This window comes from Dysidea avara, chromosome 2 (genome assembly GCF_963678975.1).
Source record: "Dysidea avara chromosome 2, odDysAvar1.4, whole genome shotgun sequence".
Lineage (NCBI taxonomy): Eukaryota > Metazoa > Porifera > Demospongiae > Dictyoceratida > Dysideidae > Dysidea > Dysidea avara.
The window spans coordinates 26,188,928-26,214,445 of NC_089273.1; the positions used below are offsets into that span (position 1 = coordinate 26,188,928).

General features: G+C 37.5%; 1 protein-coding gene and 1 long non-coding RNA gene across 2 annotated transcripts in view; one reads left to right on the plus strand and one right to left on the minus strand.

Moving 5' to 3' along the window:
* The window catches only part of LOC136246972 (uncharacterized), a 100,865-nt gene that overhangs the window by 613 nt on the left and 74,734 nt on the right, over positions 1 to 25,518 (plus strand). The window contains exon 2 of the mRNA XM_066038570.1: positions 5,367 to 6,334. The gene's annotated coding sequence lies outside the window, so the exon portion shown is untranslated. The remainder of the gene's footprint in view (positions 1 to 5,366; positions 6,335 to 25,518) is intronic.
* Positions 15,726 to 19,197, minus strand: LOC136246971 (uncharacterized). The gene is made up of 3 exons (XR_010696956.1): positions 17,882 to 19,197; positions 16,544 to 16,615; positions 15,726 to 16,029 (listed from the first exon to the last, which is right to left on the minus strand). It is a non-coding gene; the product is annotated as an uncharacterized lncRNA (long non-coding RNA).

Genomic DNA, 25,518 nt, shown 5'->3' on the forward strand with positions numbered 1-25,518 from the left:
GCCCAAGGTGCGGCACGGTACCGCATTGCATGGCTTCCCTACTTTTGTAAATGGGAATCATCCATATTTGATGTGGTGACTAGATTAATATTGCAGAGGCGGTTCTACTACTGTTTTTGTAATGCTGTGTGATGGGCACTGAAAACTGATAGGTGAAAGCAAAGCGTAATGGCTACTTCACTTTCAAGTCAGTGATAGTTGGGATGCACGAGTCATCCATATTTTCGTGGTGACTGGATTGATTTCAGAGGTGCTTCTCCTATTCTTCGTTTGTAGTGCTGTGTAATGGGCTGAACATTGCTGAATGCTAAGTGTAATGGCCAATTTACTTTCGAGTCGGCTGGGGAACCTGAAAACATTAACTCTGGCACCAAACTTTTTTTTGATGCAGTATGTGTGGGTTCACCAGTCATAATAATGTTACAAATAAGCAAACGAACAAGTAAAATGAAAAATTGTGACCAGATCTGCAAGAATTCCATATATGCTACCAAAAGCCTAATTTTATAGTAGAATGCAACTGACACAATGGGTGAAATACGTCTTTGTGAAATTGGAAAAAAAGTCCAAATACTTGAGCACTTGTTTCACAGTGAAGGAAGGTGATAGTAGCAAATGCCCTGGTACTAATGTGATCCCCAAAGCAAGAGGAGTTCCAAAATCTTTGTTTTGAGTCAGTGCTCCCATGGAGACAGAAGATATGAGCGCTAGTCTAGATGAGCAGTTTACTATCATTTTCTCATGTTTTCACCTTTGCCCTGGTTGTAGGAAGAACCTGAAAGGCAAAATTTACCTAGCAATGGATTTACCTGTTCATGGAGAATCTGATGGTGTAAGTTTCATCTTGGTAGAGGACTGCATTTGTAAGTTATTACCATTTAATTAAGCGCTTGCAGTTTATTTTCTGTATTATCACTATACAAATCGATTTTCTTGTTGTTGGAACTTTGTAGCACTGTATCTTTGAACATTCAAGGCTTCTAGAGCTGAAACTTTGGTTGGTTATTCCTTTGGCTTTCTAGATAAAGAAAATGTAATAAAATGGAATTTGAAAAATGTACTAACATTGGGTTCTTGCAGATCCGGTCACAAATATATTTCAGGTTCAATTGGGGATCATAGAAAAAAAAGGTAGGGAAACAAGGGAGGTTACCTGCGCCTATAGATATACTAGTGGAAATTTATTCCCTAATTCAATCATGGGAATAGACTGAAGTAGGGTTTAAATGCCCACTAGTATATCTATAGGTGTAGGCAACCTCCCTTGTTTCCCTGCTTTTTTTTCTATGGTCCCTTATTGAACTTAACATTTTAAATTTTTCATTATACTTGGTATCAATTTGAGGTATTAGCTAGTATTGGTACAGATGAATGATAGCGCATGACCAACAGCGTCTGCTTTTCCTATTAATATGTCACATGGATGCATTGTACTAACATCGTAGATTCTGGAAAATATTCCCCTACTATACTAAATAATTATGTAATTACACCTGTATTATTTATACAAGACTATTTGCTTAGTTTTTGTATGGTTTGAGAAGGTATGTAGGTGTAGGTATAGAATGAGGCCTAATGTATTTCGCGGACTGGACTCGCGGACTGGACTCACGCACTGAGCTGGAAACAGCTATTAAACAATAATCCAGGCCTTATCCATCTCTTGCAACACTGGAGACACCACTATCGAGCTACAACTGCTGATACTGCTCTTCCTTACAAGTTAACAAACTAGCGTGTGCCCTAATTAATTAGAATACACTTACGATACACGAGTACTAGCAGTGACAAGGCGTGATAGAGGCTATTGTTGTAGCTTAGGTGTTTTTCTTTTGTTGCTCCAGTACTTAGCACTAGTGTTAGGCCTGTAGTGATGAGCCAGTTTATTTGCTTAGCCCCATCACCTCGCTGGACGGTGCCACCTATACTAGCTACCCTGCTAACTTATTACTGGCTCATCTCTACAATCCTAGCACTAGTGCTAAAGCAATAAAGGAAAACATCTGCGCTACAACAATAGCCTCTATCACGCTTTATCACTGCTAGTACTCAATTCAATTCAATTATTAGCTTTATAGTGCAATGTTACAGGTGTACATGGTTGTACAACAATAAAAGTGAGTTTGTATACAATTGCACTAAAGGTAATCTGGTAAGTACCAGATCCCATAACTTAAATACACTTACTAGTGTATCGTAAGTGTATTCTAATTAATTAGTGCACGCGCTAGTTTGTTGACTTGTAAGGAAGAGCAGTATCAGCAGTTGTAGCTCGATAGTGGTGTCTCCTGTGTTGCAAGAGATGGATAATGACTGGATTATTGTCTAAAAGCTGTTTTCAGCTCAGTGCGTGAGTCCAGTCCGTGAGTCCAGTCCGCGAAATACATTAGGCCATAGAATAACATGTTAACTTGCTTCCATAATATATAATGATGCAGTGTACTTATGGCTTCTTTTTATGGTGGTACCTTAAGTCTGTTTACATATAATATATTTATTGTCACTTTGATCTGTATTATAGTGTACTGTACATGGTAGTCAGGGACACAGGATGATGTAATGTCTTTTTATTCTATTGAGCAGTCTTGGTACCTACTAATAATGAAGGAAAACCAATGATGAAGGGAAAATACATAATAATACTGATGTCCTGTTAATTTTATAGGGAATAGGTATATTGCTGTCTTGTAAATTTTCATTGATAGCAAGTGCTACATCTGCAAGACCAATATAACACTTGGCCTTGCGTCGTGCTGTATTTTTCTCAAGACCACACCCCTTGTGCTATATCACTAGCTATAGCTTGGCAGTTGTGAATGACTGAGCAAAAATGGTAGTTTTTGCACATTTCTTGAATTCCATTTTATTGCTACTCTGCTAACAAAGGAGTGAACAGCCAAAGTTTCAGCCTTTTGTAATGAATGTTCTTGAAGTTATAGCGCTAGATAGTTGCAACAGGAATAAATTCAATTTTTGCAGCAAAAAATGTGGCAAATAAATTGCAGGCGCTTATTTATTCAATCACAACTTGCGACTGAAACAAGCTACAAAATGGGGTTTAGCTCAGTCTGTTCACCATGAACTGGCAAATCCATCAAGGTATAGTGATTGCCCTGTAAGAGGGATTATAAGCTACATAATATACTATGTAAAAATTGTGCTTCCTTTTTTCCTGTTAATGTTGGCCAAGGTGTGACACTCTGGCTTCTTGGGCCGCACGACACTCAACCTATGTCTTAATCTAAAATGGCAGGAACTTAGCTGTTGGGTACTTGTACAGTGGAGGTAAGGAGTTGGTATAAAACTTGTTATAATAATATTATGTATGTAGCTTTAACCATTAGTGATATACAACACAGTTGATGTTTGTAATGGCATTTCTTGATACTTTAAATAGGTAATAAGACCAGTTTTTCCAGACTACATAGGTCACATTTTGCTTAGAATCACATGCAGTCCAGCTTTTGTGGGGACTTCTATCAGGGTAAATGTAAATATATGACAGTTCTATTGGAGTATCTTGATCTTTCATGATATTTCAGATGCAAAATTCAAAAGGGGTTGAACTTGTACATGTTTTGGCTAAATAATTGTAATTGTATATTAATTTTGATGTTTGTATGTCTTATTGTTTTTGTGTACTGTAATAAATGTGACTGGACTTGCGAAAAGGAGTCTTCCACACATGTACGGTACTGCCCAAGTGCAACATAGTGCTCACTCGCATATGCGACTTCGCTCGAGATTTTAAAAATTGCTAATTAAGGGGCATGGCAACTGTTTTGCTCATGATTTTCATGAACGAAACAGCTGCCACGTTGTCTTGTGAGCGAAACAGTCGCCACGCTCCTCAGTTAGCAATTTTTAAAATCTCGAGAAAGTTGCGTGTGCGAGCGAGTGCGACGTTGAACTTAGGCGGTATCGTATCAAATTTACCAACTTTAATGAGCCAATTGGCTGGAAATTTGGTCAGTATAGAGTGTACCAACATAGTTTAGTGGATGGAGAATTTTTCAGGTTATTATTAAACGTGGAGTTACAGTCTTCTTACTGTAGTTCATAGAATTGGATGTGTGTGGAAGACCTGGCCCATTTTGCAAATCTGGTCACGTATATGCTTAGTTTTGCTGATGCTTGGTACAACTGTATTATGCCAGCATTTAGCTCATTGCTTTTGTCTTCCTGTTATCCCAAACCAAATACTCTGATGCATCCCTAAATGTTTTTTCTATTGAATTTTTATTTGACTGGATTTTACAAACTGATCCAAATCGCACATCAAACAAAATGAAACTGACACCACCAGTGGATAGCTACACTACCAGTCTTTTGGTTTTGATTCTCAGCATTTCCCAAACTGCTCAAAGCTGGTTTTCTTTTCTGGGTGGTGTGGCAAGCTCGAATGGTGGTTTCTGGCCTTGTGAAGGACCTGGCTTCATGAGAATCAGTGGTGCACAGGTGAATAGACTCACATAGATGGACAAACACTTATTTTGCTGCAGATCGGCCACTAAGGAGCCAGCGCAGCCCTGTATTTCGTGTCTGGACTTCAATCGCTGTATACCTCCATTTTGAAGTCTAACCTCTTGCCCACTGCTCAGCCCCTGCCTCCCACCCGTTTGTGAGCACTCATGATACTACTTTGCACGTCCAACTGCTCAGATTTTCTATCTTATTAATTTGGCAGGAAACTCTACAAGCAGCTACAAGTACTGGAAGTGGTCCGAATATTAATAAGTTGATGCATTTCTTGTGTAAATTTCACATGTATGTTCACTTCCTTTGGCACGTTATCACGGCTTAAGATTTTTAAAACTGTTAATCTTGAAGTTTGTATTGTGCAATTTGGATAAGTTTTCTTAAATCCAGTCACAAATTCTACCAAGTTTTCTACTAACTACTGCAACTGACTAACTGATTCCTTCAGCAATCAACTGTAGTTGATGTTACTGGCTTAGTTTCTTCACTGTTCAGGATGTTTTCATGTATCACAGCACTGACAGCAGTATTTGTTATGGACTTAGCCTTTTGTCCTCCTTGTGTCCCACTATATATATTGCCACACAGGTATTGATTTGAGGATGGTGCATCAATGGGCTGGCCATTACATATGTTCATGATGTGAACATCTTTCCATATACTTTCTATAGGAAGAAAAGTACTAGCGTTCATGATCCCCACTATATGATTATTACAAAGAGTCTATAAAATTAATTACGATGGTTTGGTTTATGTTCACACCTAGAGGTTTTTATGTAGTTTTTGTACACATGCTTACATTCCGACATATAACGAACATGCATGCATTAGAACTTATTTTATAATTATGACATCTTACATACAATGTATTATTATTGTTACTACAGGGCATAGGTAATCATGGAAGTATTGAAGCAGTTTCTCTGCTATTCAAGCCAAAAATGTCTTGGATATTCTACCAAGTTATTGACTCAGTCATCGTTTTGTAACCGCCATTTAATACCACTAGTGGTACATGACCATAAATATTCAAGTGATTTGAATGTTCTGTCACCTCATTTGAATGTAAATCTTGTAAATGTTGATATGAAATCTAAAGAACTTGAGCAACACCCAGAGCAAAGACGTGGCAACAGAGATGTTTATCTGGTGGAAGATCATTACAACTTTAGCCATGAAGTGAAAAGGAAGCTTATGGTCAATCAACTTTCAAAAACTATTCAAGACATGGACAGCAGTAAAACAAGGGTGGTATACATGTATGGTCTACCTGGTGTTGGAAAGAAAGCATTAGTTAGGCAATTTGCCTTAGAGCACTACGAAAAGCTTCAAAGGAAAGGGGAACAAAAAAAGTTTGTTGCAATGATCAATGCATCTGATCCCAACAGCTTTCATCATGATCTTTTCAAGATAGCTTGGCAGGCAGATGTCATAGAGAATTATGATGAATATTTAAACAGAACAAGCAAACCCAAGGGATATGTAGATATCTTGTCAAGCATTTCGTCCCGTTTAAAAGATCGATCAAATTGGCTTCTTGTTCTAAAAGATATAAAATTAGATAAAAGTCTGCGGTGGTTGGTTTGGGAAATACTTCCAGAAAATGTTGACTTGGTTAAGAAGATACCAACTGTAGACCTCCATAGCATTTTGCCAAATCCAAATGATCCTAGCAATGGAACAATTCTTCTTACAACTTGCGATAGTTATGCTCGTCGGCACTGCACAACAAATGTGAAACATTTTAACGTGCCAAATGGAATGGAAGATAACGAGGTTGTAAACCACTGCAAAAATGTGAACCAGCTTTAAAAGTTATACAAGAATTGACTAATGTGCCAACATCTGTCTATTGGTAAGTTTGCACTGTAAATAGGGATGTTAATACTTTGTTTTCTTTGGTGTATCCGACTGATTTTTGTGAAAATCTCTTCACTGCCAAGAAATGGCTGCAATGGAGTGAATGACAAACATAATTGCACGGTTATTACTATAACTATATAATGATTAGCATTATCATCATTGCAACTCTATACATATATGTACAGCACCACCTAGCTGATGCTGTGTGTCAACATTGGAGATCTGGTACATGGTATCTACCTGAGGTATACATTAAGGGGATATATAACTAATAAGTTTTGTACTTGTTGGGACATCAACCTGGTAATGGCAAACATCCTCCTTTGTTATCATAACCTACTGAGCTATTCAGTGGCGAAACGTTTTTACACAGCTTGGCTGCTTTGCATGGATATGGATTTGCAAGCCCTTTACAACGTCATGTTTTGAAGTTTGCTTTTACTCTAAAATTTTGTAGCATTTATCACCAATTATCAACACTATTAATTTTTATATGTGTAATTTCTTCCCACTCAAAAACAGTCAAGCTGTAAAAAAGAGTGCGGCCCTCAAAAGCCTGAGTGAAAAAAGTTGTGAAATCAAAGGCGGCGGCCATGATGGCTGCCACCTTTGATTTCACAACTTTTTCACCCAGTCTTTTGAGGGCCGCTTTCTTTTTTTTACGGCTTGGCTGTTTTTGAGTAGATTTCACTTCATTTTGTATTTTCAAAACCATGGTTTTGATGCTTATGATCTGCAAATCATAGCTAACTGCTACAGGAACAATGATGACCATACAAGTGATACAAAAAATTACCTATATACTCACCCCAGACAGCTACCGAGACAGAGAGAAAATCATTACTGATGAAAAACAAACAATTTAGACAGAGGTGTCCTCGGACACATGCTACCACAAACATTATTTGCTAGTTCATGCATACTTGATGGCTATACATGAATATAAAGTTGTATTAGATCTATATGTATTTATTTCCACTATAGTTATATTAATTTTTTTATTAATGCTTTACAGCACAAGTGCTGAAGGTCTGTAGGACACCTGGTCCTACAGCCTGTTCAAAGACTTTAGCTACTAGACTTTGGCTACTTAAGGTGTGTTTGAAAAGTTGGAGAAAGGAGAAAAAATCCATGACTGGACCTAGGTAGCCTCGAACCTGCAGCCATCCGATTTACACTCGAACGCTTACAGGAGTCTACCAGGTGGTCAGGATGTTTTCTCCTTGATATTTTCATGTAATTATATCCATAGGAATTCTAGAGAGTAACTCATTATCTCTAAGTACCCCAAGTAGAACCAAATGGACACTAGTTTATTTATTAATGCTTTACAGCACAAGCATATGGTATGCATGATTGTAGGATATTCATATTGAAAACTTTTGCATGTTTTTGGAACAATTAAAATTCCAATAAAATGAGCTGAGTGCATGTTCCCGTAATTTTTGTGGTTTCCGCTTGCATAATATTGTGTGTTATCACAGGAGGTGAAACGAGGATTGTCCAAAGTAGAATAGCCTACATTGCTGTACTGGAACTAATGTTTCAGCTCCCTGGGATACTATCAGCAACAAGCTGCCTATCCCAGTCACAAATCAATCAATCAGAGTATTCAATCATAGCTTTGCAGTGACTGTTCTATTAGAGTATCTCAAGTTTTCATGCAAACGTGAAAAGATGCAGTTGCACAACTTTAAACAAAGCAAATTCTGCACATTGTTTACTGGAATATGATATTTCCTGCCTGTTGTATCACAAGTTTTGTTAGCATAGCACTTATTATGATGATTATGATGATGATGATTGGTGTGAGTCAGTCATACGTCTGCTCGCAGACCTTCTGGAGGCGAAACTAAGTTATACTACAAATATACCACTGATCAATACGAAAATGGCTCCGATTTGATGAAATAGCTACTACAGTGAGCCTCAGAGTGTTGCAACAATAGAATGGTGCTAATGCTCCAATAGAGTGCACGTTTTTGTTTTCGCTGAAATCATCTAATAAACGCATACAGAATGTTGTAGAACAATCTAGATTTTCTATTGGTAGATCAGTTTTACTTATTAAGCTAGAATTTTCATTTATAAGGTAGAAATTAAGTGAAGTGATCAGCTGAGATAGCAGTGGTGCAGTGGTTAAGGATACAGGCGTTTGGTATGCAGGTCCTTGGTTCGAACTGTGGTCATGATCAGTAGATTTTTTGACAATTTTATGCATCTTTTTTACCCCCCAGGGACTGCTCTGTTAGAGTATCTCTATCCCGCAATTTTACACTTGCTCGGTTTTTGCTTTATAACTTTGTAGCTGTAAGTTTGTTGTTGTTCTAAAAGTCACTCCTACGATGATCAGCCTATGTACACATTAATTTTCAAGTCATTCCTCTACTTGGTTTACCCTGTAGCCTTGGCAAAAGTTTCATTTTTTATTACGTGAATTAATGCTCATAACTCCTTGGATATTTATCAGATCCATAGCAAACTTGTTACTCGAATGTACCTTTATACGCTCTTTACTTGTGCCAAATATTGATACAATGGAGTTACAAGTTTATGTTTTATAGTAATTTTTGCAAAGTGTGCGAAAAGAAATCAAAGCCCCCATAGCACTTAAAAAGAAGAAAAAAAACAAAAAACGAAGAAATTAAAATGAAACTTTGGCCACTTATATCTCAGAAACAGCTAGGGAGATTTCCTTCAAATTTAGTATGTGGCGTGGCCTACCTGGCGGGCACCTCTATAGCGAAACTGGTTCCAATTGGAGTAGGGATCATGAAGCTACAAAAGTGTGAAAATCATGTTTTTATTCCTCCTGTAAACATACTCATGGTGTGGTGCACTGGCTTCTTGCACTGCATGACACACTACTGTGTGTCTTGATTATGATGTATGAGGTTTCAGTTTACATGGTTTATTTTAATAGCAGCTTAACTTCAGGGCTTGCGGAAATACTGCTCAAAACATTCATCATTATTCTATTCCAAATACTTGTACATGAAAATACAAGTATTAGAATAAAATGTAGTCACAGTATAGTGATTAACACAGCAAAAATACTGTTCCAACACTACCTATTCTAACCCTGTCTTTATTCAGCATTGGAACAACTATTTAAAAAACTTCCTACATATAACAAGACAAAATGTGACTGAATTTTGGAAAACCGTCGATATATGCACAATGGTACTTTTGTAATAAAACGCATTTAAAAACTACAGGTAAAAAATGCAAGCTCTAGAAAAAATTATGCAAGTTTGTATTGCCTCACTGGTGGGAGAATTAAGCCTCCAATAGATAAATCCTAGGCATCATCGTGTTCGCCTGTTCATAGGGAGTACAAAAATCTTTGTTTCATCTCTATACACGAAAGGATTTCAAAGTTACAGACGTTTGTTCACGTTGTGGTGACAAACGATTTTACCAATGATCATTTTTCAGTGAATTTGCCTTCCTTCTCGAACAAAGAAGCATGCCTGGGAAGAAACGTATGCCTTGGTGGATGCACAAATTCATGACAAACACAATGAGTGACGATTCAATTCCGTATGTCATTGTATCAGTGAGTTATGATAGTTTGTGTAAGCACCTGTAGATTCTTTTCTCGATAGCTTCTGTACATATCAATTTATTTGCTCGTCTGGCTGTCTAGTGCTGTATTTCCAACGTTGCTTAACTTAGGAAGGGGGAAACTTAGCTAGTCTGTTCCTCTGTCCCTGTAGAAAACATAAAACAAATAAAAATCATTTTGAAAATTGTGCGGGTATTGATGGTTTTCTAAAATTAGGTCACAAATGACCTCAAATCTATAAATGACTCTAATGTTGTTCACTATTGAGGGCTTTGGTGTATTTTTGTTTGAGCCAAATTTTTAACACCTAAACATATATGGAATAAATACAGTCAATATTTGTGTATGAATTATGCTGTGTAAATCTCCACTAGTACATCTTCAGGTGTAGATGACCTCCCTTGCTTCACTATTTTTTTCTACAATTCCTAATTAATTTTTTTTCTTGCACTTGTAAGGAATATGGATCATGGAAAAATGCACTAAGCAAGAAGAGATTGCTGGTGTAATCAACAAGGTTTTCAGTTTCATCAAGTAAACCCACTATTACCTATTTTGACTCATCTGCTACTGTCACACGAAGTGAGTAAAGTAAAAATAGGAAATTGTAGGTTTATTATGAACCTTGTCACAATCCTTGTTGTTTTTTGTGGATTGTTTTATCAATCCCTACCTTATTTTAAAATTTAAAATTTTAATGTGTCAACTTAAGTTTAAAAGGAACTACTACTCAATACTGGTATTTGTCATTAGCATCTTTCATCATTGGTAGAAGAAGTACTCATAAATTAACAGAAACTTTTAATAGTAATGATTTGTAAATATTTTATTCATTGTGTTTAATGCATTCAGTTGTAAAATTAGGCTTGCATGAACATGTGAGATTCTCACAGATGTAGTATGTTTTTCCTATATTGCAATGGATCATTCTACTCTAATAGAACAGTCAGGTAGCTTTTTGATGTGACGGTTTCTTAATTAATTAATCATAAATAATTGATTAAACAGTATTATTTGAGATGCTCCACAAAAGCAATCAAACTAGCTTTGTAGTACCATTTTTAAAGTTTCTCACAAGCTATAATTTATTATTACTTACCACATTGAACTAAGGCTTAAATACTGAGCATAATCATACAGCATGGTAGTACTGTACATTAGGTATCATTAAGGTTTGGGATTTCTTGCCAAACAGTATCACCCAAAATCAACCTCATCTTTCCTATACAACAGCTTGACAGTATTACTTGGGCATAGCCAAACCCATAAATGTCTTCAGAGTGACTCTAACCTTTCTGACAAATTTCTATGAAATTATAAAAAAATTCTATTTAACAGAGTTCTGACTAACTAACTAACTGTTGCCTCCAACCAAGTATGACTCAACAATGGATAAAGCTACGGGCTTGATTTCTTCACTGTTTGACATCGCTTTGTCTTGAGACATGGCAGCTGCAGTACATACGGTACGTGTATCATGAACTTCCCTTTGTCCTCCTTTGTATACCAATTCTTTACACTGATAACGCAAAGTGTCAATTTGTCATAGTGTGGTACGGCTTTCCTGTGGCTGTGTTGACTAGTTATCACACTTATCACCTGTATAACCCATAGTGGCTTGATTTATCGAAGAGACACTTGTACTATTCTTAGTTTGTAATGCGGGAACATAGCTGAAAATGGGGCATAATGGCCACTTCACTTTCAATAATTGATTGTTAGGGTACATGTTCAAATGCAAAATCAAGACACATGGTAGTGTGTCATGCGGCCCCAAAAGCTGGTGTGCAACACCCATGACTATATTGATAGGAAGAACGAAAATGCAATTTTCGCACCTTTGTAGCTCTGTGTTGCCTTGATGAAACAAGACGATTTTTGCTGTGGACATGCCCTACAACATCAGTACTCCACATACCAAATTTGAGCGAAATCGCTTCAGGTGTTCCCGATATATGTGACTTCAAAAATTGGCTTAGTTTCTCCAATAATTTTTCTTATTATTTTCTTCCTCTTTTCACACTTACAAAAATTGCTATAAAACGTGAACTCCTCATCCGATTGCCTTGAAATTTGGCACGCAGAAGGGGGGTTTAAAGGCTCATCTCAGTACCAACTTTGACCGGAATACAATAAACAGGCAAAGAGGTATTAACAATTATTCACGAAAAATAACACCAATATGTTGTCACGCCTACAGGATAAACCGCTTACAGGAAGAAGCTGAAAATGAGTGGGTGAATAGGTTAACTATTGAACCTCAAACCTTTTGTGGTTTGAAAGAAATCAAGCTAAAAACCAGTAAGATACAACGAAAAAACCAACAGTGCATAACAATTATGCAATCGAGATTAGCTAATAAAAAATGACTACTTGCCAAGCCTACTAGAAAAACTGCTTGGGGTAATGCTTTGAAAGTCACTGTACAGATGGAGTAATCATCTTAGAAAGGTTCTTCAATGGTGTAGAAGAATCAGACCTAAAGCCACAGAGTTATAACATGAAATCAAACTTGGTGTAGCAAGTGCTAGATCAAGATACTCTAATAGAGTAGTCATCCTAATATAGCAGTCACCCTAAAGAGAATTCAAGAGATCAGCTAGAAACAAGTAACCTGTATGAAGATCAGCTACAAACAGATCACCCTGTATAGAATTCAGCTACAAACAATTCACCCTGTAGAGAGATCAGCTAGAAGAAGTCACCTTGTAGAGAGTTCAGCTACAAAGAAACTACCACCACGTAAAGAGTTCTACTACAAACAAATCGCCCTGTAGAGAGATCAGCTAGAAGAAGTTACCTTGTAGAGAGATCAGCTAGAAGAAGTTACCTTGTAGAGAGTTCAGCTACAAAGAAACCATCATGTAGAGAGTTCAGCTGCAAACAAATCAGCTGTAGAGAGTTCAGCTACAAACAATTCACCCTGTACAGAGATCAGTTAGAAGAAGTTACCTTGTAGAGAGTTCAGCTACAAACAAATCACTCTGTAGAAAGATCAGTTAGAAGAAGTCACCTTGTGGAGAGTTCAGTTACAAAGAAACCGCCATGTAGAGATTTCAGCTACAAACTAATGACCCTATAGAGACATCAGCTAGAAGAAGTTACCTTGTAGAGAATTCAGCTACAAAGAAACCATCATGTACAGATTTCAACTACAAACAAGTGATCCTGTAGAAACATTAGCTAGAAAAAGTTACCTTGTAGAGAGTTCAGTAATAAAGAAACCATCATATGGAGAATTCACCTGCAAATAAATCGCCTGTGGAGAGTTCAGCTACAAACAATTCACCCTGTACAGAGATCAGCTAGAAGAAGTTACCTTGTAGAGAGTTCAGCTACAAACAAATCACCCTGTAGAAAGATTAGCTAGAAGAAGTTGCCTTGGAGAGCATTCAGCTACAAAGAAACCATCTTATGGAGAGTTCAGCTGCAAACAAATCACCTGTAGAGAGTTCAACTACAAACAATTCACCCTGTACAGAGATAAGCTAGAAGAAGTTGCCTTGTAGAGAGTTCAGTTACAAAGAAACCACCATGTAGAGATTTCAGCTACAAACTAGTGACCCTGTAAAGACATCAGCTAGAAGAAGTTACCTTGTAGAGAGTTCAGCTACAAAGAAACCACCATGTAGAGAATTCAGCTGCAAACAAATCACCTGTAGAGAGTTCAGCTACGAAAACATCATCCTGTAGAGAGTTCAGCTAGAAGTAGTTACCTTGTAGAGAGTTCAGCTATAAACAAATGACCCTGTAGAGAGATCAGCTAGAAGAAGTCACCTGGTAGAGAGTTCAGTTACAAAGAAACCACCATGTAGAGATTTCAGCTACAAACTAGTGACCCTGTAGAGACATCAGCTAGAGGAAGTTACCTTGTAGAGAGTTCAGCTACAAAGAAACCATCATGTAAAGAGTTCAGCTGCAAACAAATCACCTGTAGAAAGTTCAGCTACAAACAAATCACCATGTAGAGAGATTTGCTAGAAGAAGTTACCTTGCATAGAGTTCAGCTACTAATAATTCACCCTGCACAGAAATCAGCTAGTAGAAATTACCTTGTGGAGAGAGTTCAGCTACGAAAAGATCATCCTGTAGAGAGTTCAGCTAGAAAAAGTCACCTTGTAGAGAGTTAAGCTACAAAACCATCATATAGAGAGTTCAGCTGCAAATAAATCACCTGTAGAGAATTCAGCTACAAAGAAATCACCCTGTAGAGAGATTAGCTAGAAGAAGTCACCTTGTAGAGAGATCAGTTTAAAAGAAACCACCATGTAGAGAGTTCAGCTAGAAACAAGTGATCCTGTAGAGAGATCAGCTAGAAGAAGTTACCTTGTAGAGAGTTCAGTTACAAAGAAACCATCATGCAGAAAGTTCAGCTGCAAAAAAATCACCCTGTAGAGAGTTCAGTTAGAAGAAGTCACCTTGTAGAGAGTTCAGCTACAAAGAAACTACCACCATGTAGAGAGTTCAGCTGCAAACAAATCACCCTGCAGAAAGATCAGCTAGAAGAAGTTACCTTGTAGAGAGTTCAGCTACAAAGAAACCATTCTGGAAAGAGGTCAGCTGCAAACAAATCATCTGTACAGAATTCAGCTACAAACAAATCAGCATGTAGAGAGATCAGGTAGAAGAAGTTACCTTGTAGATAGTTCAGCTACAAACAAATCACCCTGTAAAGAGATCAGCTTGAAGAAGTCACCTTGTAGATAGTTCAGCTACAAACAAATCACCCTGTAGAGAGATCAGCTAGAAGAAGTCACCTTGTAAAGTGTTCAATTACAAAGAAACTACCATGTAGAGAGTTCTGTAATAAATATATGTATTATATATATATATATCAAGACTCACGGTAGTGAGTCGCGCGGCCAGTAAAGCAGAAACGCGCGCCGCAGACAATAAATGACGCGACCACTACGTGAGGATTTTACAAGAACGAACGTTCTCAAATTTGGCCTTCCTGTAATCCACCCGTCACTTACGCTATCCCTCTGAAACTCTGGAGTTGAACTCATCGTGTCACTAGTAACTACCACACAAGCAGTGAAGCAAATCCATGCCGATTGTTTCGTGATCGAGATTGCCGACATGAAAGGGGACGTTTCATTTTTTTTTTTATTTTTTTTTTTATCGCATGCGGTTAGACGCAACCGCAGGTGTATGCCTTGCGTTCCTTTGTGCATTCCGAACATTGATCGCCCTGTTATCGCTTCAGTATTCACTCAATCACTTCAAGATTCACATCATCGATTTCACCATACATGATTACCCTACAGTCGTGATTTCAGCACCAAACGAAGTTTCAGTCGTCCTCAGTCGACCTAGAGGCCAAATACAAATCCCAGATTGTTGTTTTCCGCAATACTCGCTTGGCATGTAGGGCAATGTGTCTTTAAACTGTTCTGAAAGTTTCGTTCAGATTGAAACATTTGTTTTCGAGAATGGCTAGTTTGAAATTTGAATTTAGTCGCCCCCACGTCATTTGCTCTCTAAGAATTTTACTCGGAATTTAAAGAATGACGCAGAGCACAACTGCGGTCTCTGGGTATTGATGAACTGGCGCTCTATGTAGTTAATCAGTACATATAGCCACCAAGAAGTGTGCTGCCATAGATTATAGTCCATAGATATAGCTAATCTATGGTGCTGCATACCATCCTTCGTTTTGAAATTAGTCGCCCCCACATAATTTGTCCTCTAAGGGCGCGGCTTAAAGAATGACACAAGAGTACAACTGCGGTTACCAGTTGTTGACACAAGCTGTGAGTAATTAGCACATGTAGCTAGCTTAAAAGGAAGTGTGCAAAATCGCCTAATACAATTGTCACCATGCATTATTGCATTTTATAGCACCCCCACACAAAATTACACATGTAATTACAACATACAGAGGAGACACATGAATACCAAACACTTTTCACAACAATAATGTAAGAATTGTACAATAATGACTGTAATATAACTGCTATGCAAATGTTTTCCAGTGGCCCGCCATGGTAGCAAGTCTCACATGACGGCATGTATATTCATCCAAACACAATGGGAGTAACGAGTGAGTATGATGACAACAAGTTGGTATGACTCCATTTGTAGAATCCAGATGAGTGGGTGTGGCTCCAGTATGTCTAAACGGTTAACAAACATTCCTGTTATAAATACGTGCTAGAGTTGCAATATAATAGTATAGTATTTAAATGCAATAATACATAGTCTCCATTGCATCACTATCAAACGACACTAAGTGGAGGATATTGTTGCATCTCTAGTATGTACACTCTATCAGTACAACCTATCTTAATGGCCACTAGTATAGAAAGACAACCACTCTTGAAAAGCCAATTCCAATTGAGAATTTATACACTGTTACCTGCTGAATGAGTGAAGGTGGCAATAAACAAGTTCCACCGTAATTTATACACGTGATCTGATCCTGTATATTCTGTCAGTGGATGAGATCCACTTGGCCAGGACAAAATGTGACTCAAGTGCCCTGGATGATCCATACTCAACCAACTTATGACCCAGTGGCACAATGGAACTGACTATTTATAGAGAATACAATTACATTTATTTCTAAGATGTGTGGATGTGTGGACACATTACAACACATTACATGTACATACAAGACACGCTACGTACTGTTTTAGCATTTCAAGTCACCACATTATACACGTACCAGTCAACAATGCTTCATAGTGCCCATCAGTAAACCTGAAGAAAAGTTACGAAAAATAAAAATTCACATAAGTACAATGAAACCTCATTAATATGGCAGGCTGTGGGACCAAAAAATTTGGCCTGAATAACAAGGTGGCCTTATTAATGAGGTCATAAGTAATGCTTAGCTATATTTGGGACCTACTAGAGGTGGCCAATATAATGAGGTGGTCTTATTAAAGAGGTGGCCACTAAGTGAGGTTTCACTGTACATATAGTTCACAATATTGTGAACAATATTAATGGTTAACAATATACACTGAAACCTGCAGGTCACTTCTTGTGGAAGATTGCTCTCTACACAAAATGACACATTCAGAGATTGTATTTAGATGGATGATACAGTAACGCATTGTGACTTCAATACTCATGATGTGTCACTGCTAGGCAGCAACCATATACACGGCACTGCCACATCGCACTTGCTCGCACACACAATTTTGCTAACGATTTTACAAATTGATAATTAAGGGGTGTGGCAACTAGCTGTTTCCCTTCTGTACAAGTGGCCACCAAGACAGGTCCACTGTGGATGAAAGCCAGGCATTAGATATTTGGTATTTCATGTGTTGAAGACATTCCAGGGCTTCTGGTAGTCTCAAATCTCACCACAGTTTAACTCAGGCAGTGTTGTGGTCACCACTAAACTACTGGAATGCTGTGTTATGTTCATCTTATGCTTGGCTACTATATTGTAGAACTGAAATGAAAAATATATCCTATGGATAATGACTTCATCACTTTCTTCATCAGGAGCTTATAAGGACCAACAGTGAAACTTTTTACACTTGGGGCTGACAGTCAACTGCCTATGTCTGAAGCAGTGCTTTTGGTGTTCTAACAGATTGGCTGCCCCCTTGCTGCCAGCACTCACTGTCTCATACGCTGTCATACACTAAATCCATCTCTATAGCCAGTTAGAACAGCATGCTTCTTACCTTTTTTAAGGCCGCATAATGCAGCCACCTCTTTAAAAGGCAAGGTTAGAAAATTTTGTCCCTACGGCCTGAATAATGACCAGTTTTCACTGTACTATTAGTGATTAGTGATCATGGGGGATTATTTATTAAGATACTAAGATATACAAACGCTACAACCTCTAAATATAGCAGTAAATTTTTTACCCTGGTCCAATGTCTCATAATAATCGTGACTTCGTGAGAGACTCTACTGTGACAAATACATGTTTATCATGATATGTGCTAATCGCCTTTTTACAATTAAGTTTTACAACACAAATACATGTATAGTTAAACTCACCAATTGCGACTAAATCCCTTCAACACGAAAAGACAAATAATGAGACAACCTTGGAGACAACAGCCACACAAGCCTATTCTGGTGCGTTTATTTAGTAGTAATATAAATTTTAAAGGCGTTTATTTACAACAGGACATAATTACGCGCCCCTCTATTGTCTCTGTACATACTTGCCTTTTCTCATTTCATTTCACAAGATCTCTTGGCAGGGGCGTAGCTTCTTCACTTGAATTAGTCAATGCTTGAAGTAGATCGAGATACTCTAATAAAACAGTCACATTTCTACAAGTGCCATATTTTTATATTGTAAAGTCTGTAAGTAGCTAGTAATTTAAACTATACAATCCGATGCTAAGCAGAAGTTGTAACTATGCTAAATATTGATTGCTGTGTTCAGCGGTGGAGCAAGTAGTTGATATGAGGGGGGCTGGGCTGACCCAGACTTATTTCTATAGTTTAGTAAGGTGAGACCAAAAAAAAAAAAAAAAAAAAAAAAAAGGTCGCAACCAACTGACAAGAGCTTCCACCTCACCAGCTACCATTTCTAGCTGATAAACTACATAAAAATCCTTACATAGCTCGCTACACACTGAATACTTTATTAGAGTGACTGCTCTATTAGAGTATCTCGATCTTTATCACGGTTTTCAGCCCCACTCCAAGAAAGATAATTTCGGTGTGATATCATTCTGAGGGGGGGCTAAGCCCCCCCCCCCTTTCCGCCGCCTATGGCTGTGTTACAGCTGTTTTGTGACTGCTCTAATAGAGTATCTTGATCGTTTCAATGCAGTACAAGATGAAAGGCAAAGTGTTGTTAAGGGTTTACTAGTTAAAATGGGTGTTAGTTGACTGCAGTTGCATGCCACTAACAGGGCCGTCCAGAGAAATTAGAGGGCCCAGGGAAAAGAGTTAAAGAGGGGCCCAGGGACAAGGAAGGGTCTAGATCCTGACTGCTCTATTAGAGTATATCGATCTTTCTTTAAACAGGTATTCAAGTGGCCCCTTTCAGGCTGTGGTAGGGGGAAAAATACCCCAGTTACCCCCAATGTGGGCGGCCCTGGCCACTAAAATTACAGTTATATTTTAATATTCTGTCACTGTAATCTGGGGTTTCTGTCAAAACCATGGAAACTACTGACTCACCTACTGTTATCAACAGTGCATTGCTTATTCTAACAAAAAGTATTGAAATCCCATCCAAAAACAGCTTATAGCTGTAAAAAAAGTGCGCGTCCAAGTAAAGCAGAGTTAACTGCGACAAAAAGTAATGATATCATAATGCGGCCATGTGCGAGGTGTGCAAGTTGTAATATTAGCTAATCAGATAATACAATGTTATTGTTAAAGTGTTAATGAGAACTATGTGATGCTGCTAGTTTTGAAGTGTGTGAGCATCTTCATAAATGCCACATAAATTTAATTCTCAATAAAGCAATGTGTATAGATTCTCTGATAGTAATAAATAGTTTGAGTTTGGCCGCCTTTCCTGTATACAGCAATGCTACGAACAAAGGAAAGGTGGCCAAACTCAAACTATTTATTACTATCAGAGAATCTATACACATTGCTTTATTGAGAATTAAATTTATGTGGCATTTATGAAGATGCTCACACACTTCAAAACTAGCAGCATCACATAGTTCTCATTAACACTTTAACAATAACATTGTATTATCTGATTAGCTAATATTACAACTTGCACACCTCGCACATGGCCGCATTATGATATCATTACTTTTTGTCGCAGTTAACTCTGCTTTACTTGGACGCGCACTTTTTTTACAGCTATAAGCTGTTTTTGGATGGGTATATATTACTACAACATCAATATCGTGTCCTGTACAAAAACTCCAATAGCAGCTTGTGACAAATAAATTTGAGAGTTTGCAGCTTGCAGCTTTTGCTATTCCGTAAGTTTTTCTATAATGATTTTTACTAGCAACATTTTGGGTGGCATGTCAATTAAGGGGAACCCTACTAAACAGTACTACCATACTGTTTGATACTTCTACAAACAAATATGCCTATTTCAGTCAAAGGAAACTCCTCCTTTCTACAGTTTTGATTAGTGACTAGTGCATGCAGCCATTGGGTTGACTCTATGCCCCTGAATTATTCCAGCTACCAGAATTTCTTGTTTGTTAGAAGTGCTAGTCAAGCAGTATAGTATATCACACACTAATCAATAAGGAGACATATGCTAACTGTTAGCATAATTATATCAAAAATTCCAATAGCAGCCTGTGGCATATTTTTGATATACGACAGCAAATTAGCCAATAGAATCAGTATATCACTTGCACATTTGATATACGCATCTGATTGGCTAAAGTTTTTTTGATAGTGTTTGGTTGTTTTCCAGTTAGGCATGTCCGACTTGACAACTACTGGTATCATAGTAACCAATACCCATTACCTAGCAACGACATTGTTGCTAGGCAACCATTACTAATTCTAAAAATATTTTACACCATAGTAACTGTTGTTAAGCTACCACCAAAAAGCATGTAACTACGTCAGGTTTAAATTTTGTTGCCTAGCAACAGTTGCTATGAATTGTTGGACCAATTCTCAAGAAGATTACAGGTTGCAACACATGTGCATACTCCTTGAGCACACTAATCACCAGGAATTACTTACCAGTACTAATAATGGTATAAAAACAGTAGAAATTGCTATTACTGTTTCCAAGTGGGAGACGAGATGTTGTATTAACATATTATACTACAGATATCATGGTATTCGAAATATATACCAGAAGATATACATATTTAGGAAAGGGTGCCATAGTGCGAGGCTTTGCACTATAACATCTTTTCTAAGTTTGTATATCTTTTGGTATATATTTCGAATACCATGATATGTGACCCAGTCTGACAAAACCGGGCTTATCGCCTATTTAAAAGTATCGAGAAATGCCGGTTTTAAGTATTTAGTGTGTTGTAGCTCGCCAATGGTTGAAGCTATGTGTACCAAATTTTCACACGTTTTACACCAATTCCTTACCTTCCAGAGCATCCACTGTACAAGTAGCCAACAACTAAGTTTCCTGCCATTTTAGATAGTTTTTAAACCAAGGTTGACTGTATCAGGCGAGCTGCAAATTGGGTGGGGACGGGCAAGATAGTGTTCAAAAATTGAAAAGGAAGGCCAAGGGATGAATTAGGCCAAGTTTTGAGCCATTGAGGTCTCAAAACTGGATAAAATGAAAGAAAATTCGTAGCAGAGGTAGTTATTCAACACCACAGAGCTGTACAGCCACATACAGTCATTCCCAGGCTGACCACAGCTCCATTAAGGCCCCACACCACATGTACGGATCGCCACTGGGCTCGGGAAAAGCAGCCAGCAAAACCAGACCACTCAAATCCAGCTGATTTTAAATGTGGAATTAGATAGTTTATTCATGTAGCTGTGTGTCCTGGGTGAAAATCGAATCTGCTGACATGGGCGATAAGACCGGTTTTCTCAGACTGGGTCACATATCTGTAGTATAACATATACATATATATATAATTTGTACATTAACTGATAAAATCAGAAATATTTGAAGTATTTAACAACTGATTGATCTTTTCTTCTTGTGGTAAAGAAAAAAAGATAGGTTAAAAAAGCCTTAAAGCCAGCGTATACAAATACAAAGAGAAGTGAAATCTAATCCAAAACAGCCAAACTGTAAAAAAGAGTACGTCCCTCAAAGAGGCTATGATGAAGAAAGATGTTAAATCCAAGGTGGTGGCCAAGAAATGGCTGTGATGGTAGGTTAATGATAAAAATTTTAATAACGACAGTTCAGGTGAATTTTGTGCCAAGACCTCTTATCTACAGATACAGTGATAATCATAGAAGACAAGGTGTGCTTAGGCCTGAGCCTATTATGCTTTTAGGCCTAGCCAAGGTGTGCTTAGGCCTAGCCTATTTGCTTATTATGCTATTATGCTTTATGGCACAATAGCAGTGTAAAAGCCAGGCTCATTATCGTGTACGGACCACACCCACATTACAAAATAACCATTTTACAAAGAAGTTTACTCATGTACATAGGTCTCTGGTAAAGTGCAAACTACAGATGAAACATGCTTAAAACACTCTAGAAAACAGATAAGCACTGAAAAGAATTTTCTGTGATATTATTCCGTTCATCCTGACAAATGTGGCCACAATGTTAAATGTTACCTCCTATAATCGAATTGCTTTGGCATGCTTATATACGTATATAAAAGGAATGGATGTGTTTTTGCTTGGGTGACCTTGCCCACTGCAGGCTATTAGCATGTAATATGCATGGGAGCAGTGGCGGATCTAGGAATTTATAAAGGGGGTTTCCAGTTTAGAAGGTGGAGATATATATTGACATGAGATACACAAAAGTTTGCACTACATCGTCTGGTTTGGTAAGGTGAGACCAAAAAAAAAGGTCACAGCCTAGTAATAGTACATAAAATATATTAAATAACTTCCTACACACTACTTTAGTAGCTACTGTGACTGCTCTATTATAGTATCTCGATCGAGACGTACGCCGCGATAATTAAAACATTTAATTGTTACGAAATCATTTTTCAAAGGGGGTTTCCGTGGAAACCTTGAAACCCCCCTAAATCTGCCACTGGGGATAGCATATCAAATCAATGATTGAAAGTGAGATTTGCAATGCTTGAGATCTTTTCTGCTAGCAGGATTTTAACCATTTCAAGAACCTGCTAGCAGGTCTTTAGTGGATTTTAAAGACCTCATTATCTTCCAAAGATCAAATGCATGACATTTTCTAATAGATATATGATCCTTAATTTGGTCAATGCTATAGACTGAAGTATAGGGTTAAATTAAAATGTCCCTTAGTGTAACTGCAGGTATAGACAATCTCTCTTGTTTCACTACTTTTTAACTGTTCCCTTATTTCACTTTTTTTCTTTGATCCCTAATCCAACTTGAATTTTTTCTGCTACTTGTTTTACATGAACACAATAGACAGAATTGTTGGGTACTGTAGGATAGCACTATATGTAATTTAAAAATAGAAAATAACAAGGCTGGTGCCTAAGAATAAAGATCTTGAAGCTTGGCATGTCTTGATGTTAATGTACATCCATGAAAAATCAGCTGTTATTAAATAATTTATTATCATTAACATCATTGCAACAATTTCATTGCTGCCACCTTTAATTTTGCAACTTTTTCACCCTGGCTTTTGAAGGCCACACCTGTTTATACAGCTTAGGTGTTTTTTCGTGAATTTCATTTCTTTTTGCATTTAAATGCCCAAATACCAACCATAAAATGACTTTGAGGCTTGTTTTTGTACAAATTGTTCTTATCTACAGATTAGGGGTGCAACAATATATCGATATATCGATATATTGCAATATTTTCTATCACAATATTTTCTATCACAATACAATACAATATGTGTGATGAAACATATCGATATATTGCGTATTGCAATATATTGCTGTGTTACAATATATTGCATAATATTGCAAGGTTGTAATGGGCTGTGGCTTGTGGATAATTAGCCTACACAGCTGCTGGAGGACGGGCATCAAAGCCACCAGAATGTAATTGTTGATGTCAAAACAAACTACTGGTTGTAGTACCGCCTACTTGTACTGCAATACCTATTTAATAACTGTTGGCCATTATAAGCAGCTTTTGACTGGTGGGTGTACACCACATGGCACTGATGCTACTGTATCTGCTGTATCTTATGAAGCTTAAATCCATGAGTTATTTATACAAGTATAGCACTTTAACATCACCAAAGGCCCTAATCCAAATATTGCAATACAGCAATATATTGCAATATTTTTAAAGGCAATACGCAATATGGTATTTACCCGTATTGTTGCATCCCTACTACAGATACAGTGATATCATAGAAGACAAGGTGTGCTTAGGCCTGAGCCTATTATGCTTTTGAGCAATGCTCCAAAATTTCCCGTATTATGCTGCAATTATGCCCAGTTGTGTCTCATTATGCCCAAAATATGCTCCTTGAAAATTGTGTCTTGACTGCTCTATTACAGGGTAATAACACCTGTGAATGTTCTATTAGGATATTTTAATATGTGGCGACTGTTCTATTAGAGTATATTGATCTTTAGCCATCACAAGGAACTGTAAATACTGTGTTTACAAGTTTTATAAGAAAATACTATATTGTGAAACATGCAATGTATGCAAGTTCTCTGATAACCAATGCACAAAAATTGTGCCTATTATATCGATATGTTTCATCACACATATTGTATTGTGATAGAAAATATTGCAATATATCGATATATCGATATATCGATATATTGTTGCACCCCTAATCTGTAGATAAGAACAATGATTTGTGCAAAAACAAGCCTCAAAGTCATTTTATGGTTGGTATTTGGGAATTTAAAATGCAAAAAGAAATGAAATTCACGAAAAAACATCTAAGCTGTATAAACAGGTGTGGCCTTCAAAAGCCAGGGTGAAAAAGTTGCAAAATTAAAGGTGGCAGCAATGAAATTGTTGCAATGATGTTAATGATAATAAATTATTTAATAACGGCTGATTTTTCATGGATGTACATTAACATCAAGACATGCCAAGCTTCAAGATCTTTATTCTTAGGCACCAGCCTTGTTATTTTCTATTTTTAAATTTCATATAGTGCTATCCTACAGTACCCAACAATTCTGTCTATTGTGTTCATGTAAAACAAGTAGCAGAAAAAATTCTAGTTGGATTATGCTCAATGATTTTTCCTACATATTATGCACCAAATTATGGTGACATAATTGGCGCAGGCCTAGTGGTGCTCTACCAATGCAGAAAAATACCTACCAATCCAATACCAAAGCCAAAAGGTGTATACAATAATCAATTAGCTAAACTGATAATTGCTCTATACTGTAATTTTGTGCTTGCTTGTTCATGGCTATGACTATGTAGTAGTACTACATAGGCCAGAGTGATTTGCCTGATATGTACACCCAAGCTTGAGGGCCGTCATGCCCGAGGGTGTGGGTGTACATATCAGGCAAATCATGAGAGCATGTAGTAAAACTGATATGAACCATGCCAATTGCAGCCTAAGAGCCTGTGTGCAATTAACCCTTGGGGGACCAGCGTCATATATGTATGTACAAATATAGCCTCATGCGAAAACTCACTGTCATACATGTATGTCCAAGTGAATAGGCAGCAAACAAACAACTATATCTTCACAGTAGTAGAAGCTATGGGCTTTAAATAAAGACTATTTTTTTCGCCATTAGTAGGCAATTCTGTTGATATGCAATGATAAAAATTAATGTCATGTGAACTAAGCTGGTTAGAAACAGCCTTGTAATAGAGACAATATCAAGACACACGGTAGTGTGTCGTGCGGCCCAAGAAGCCGGCGCGCCACACCGTGAGTATATTGACAGGAAGAACGAAAACGTCATTTTCACACCTTTGTATCTCGGTGATCACTTATCTGATTGGAATCAAATTTGCTACACAGTTGCCCGCCAGCCAAGGGAGTCAACATTCCAAATGTGAAGGGAATCGCTCCAGCCATTTCCGAGATACGAGCTGCCAAAGTTTCGTTTTTTTTTCTTTGTTTTTTTTTCTTCTTCGTCTTTTCGCACACTTGCAAAAATTGCTATAACAATCAAACG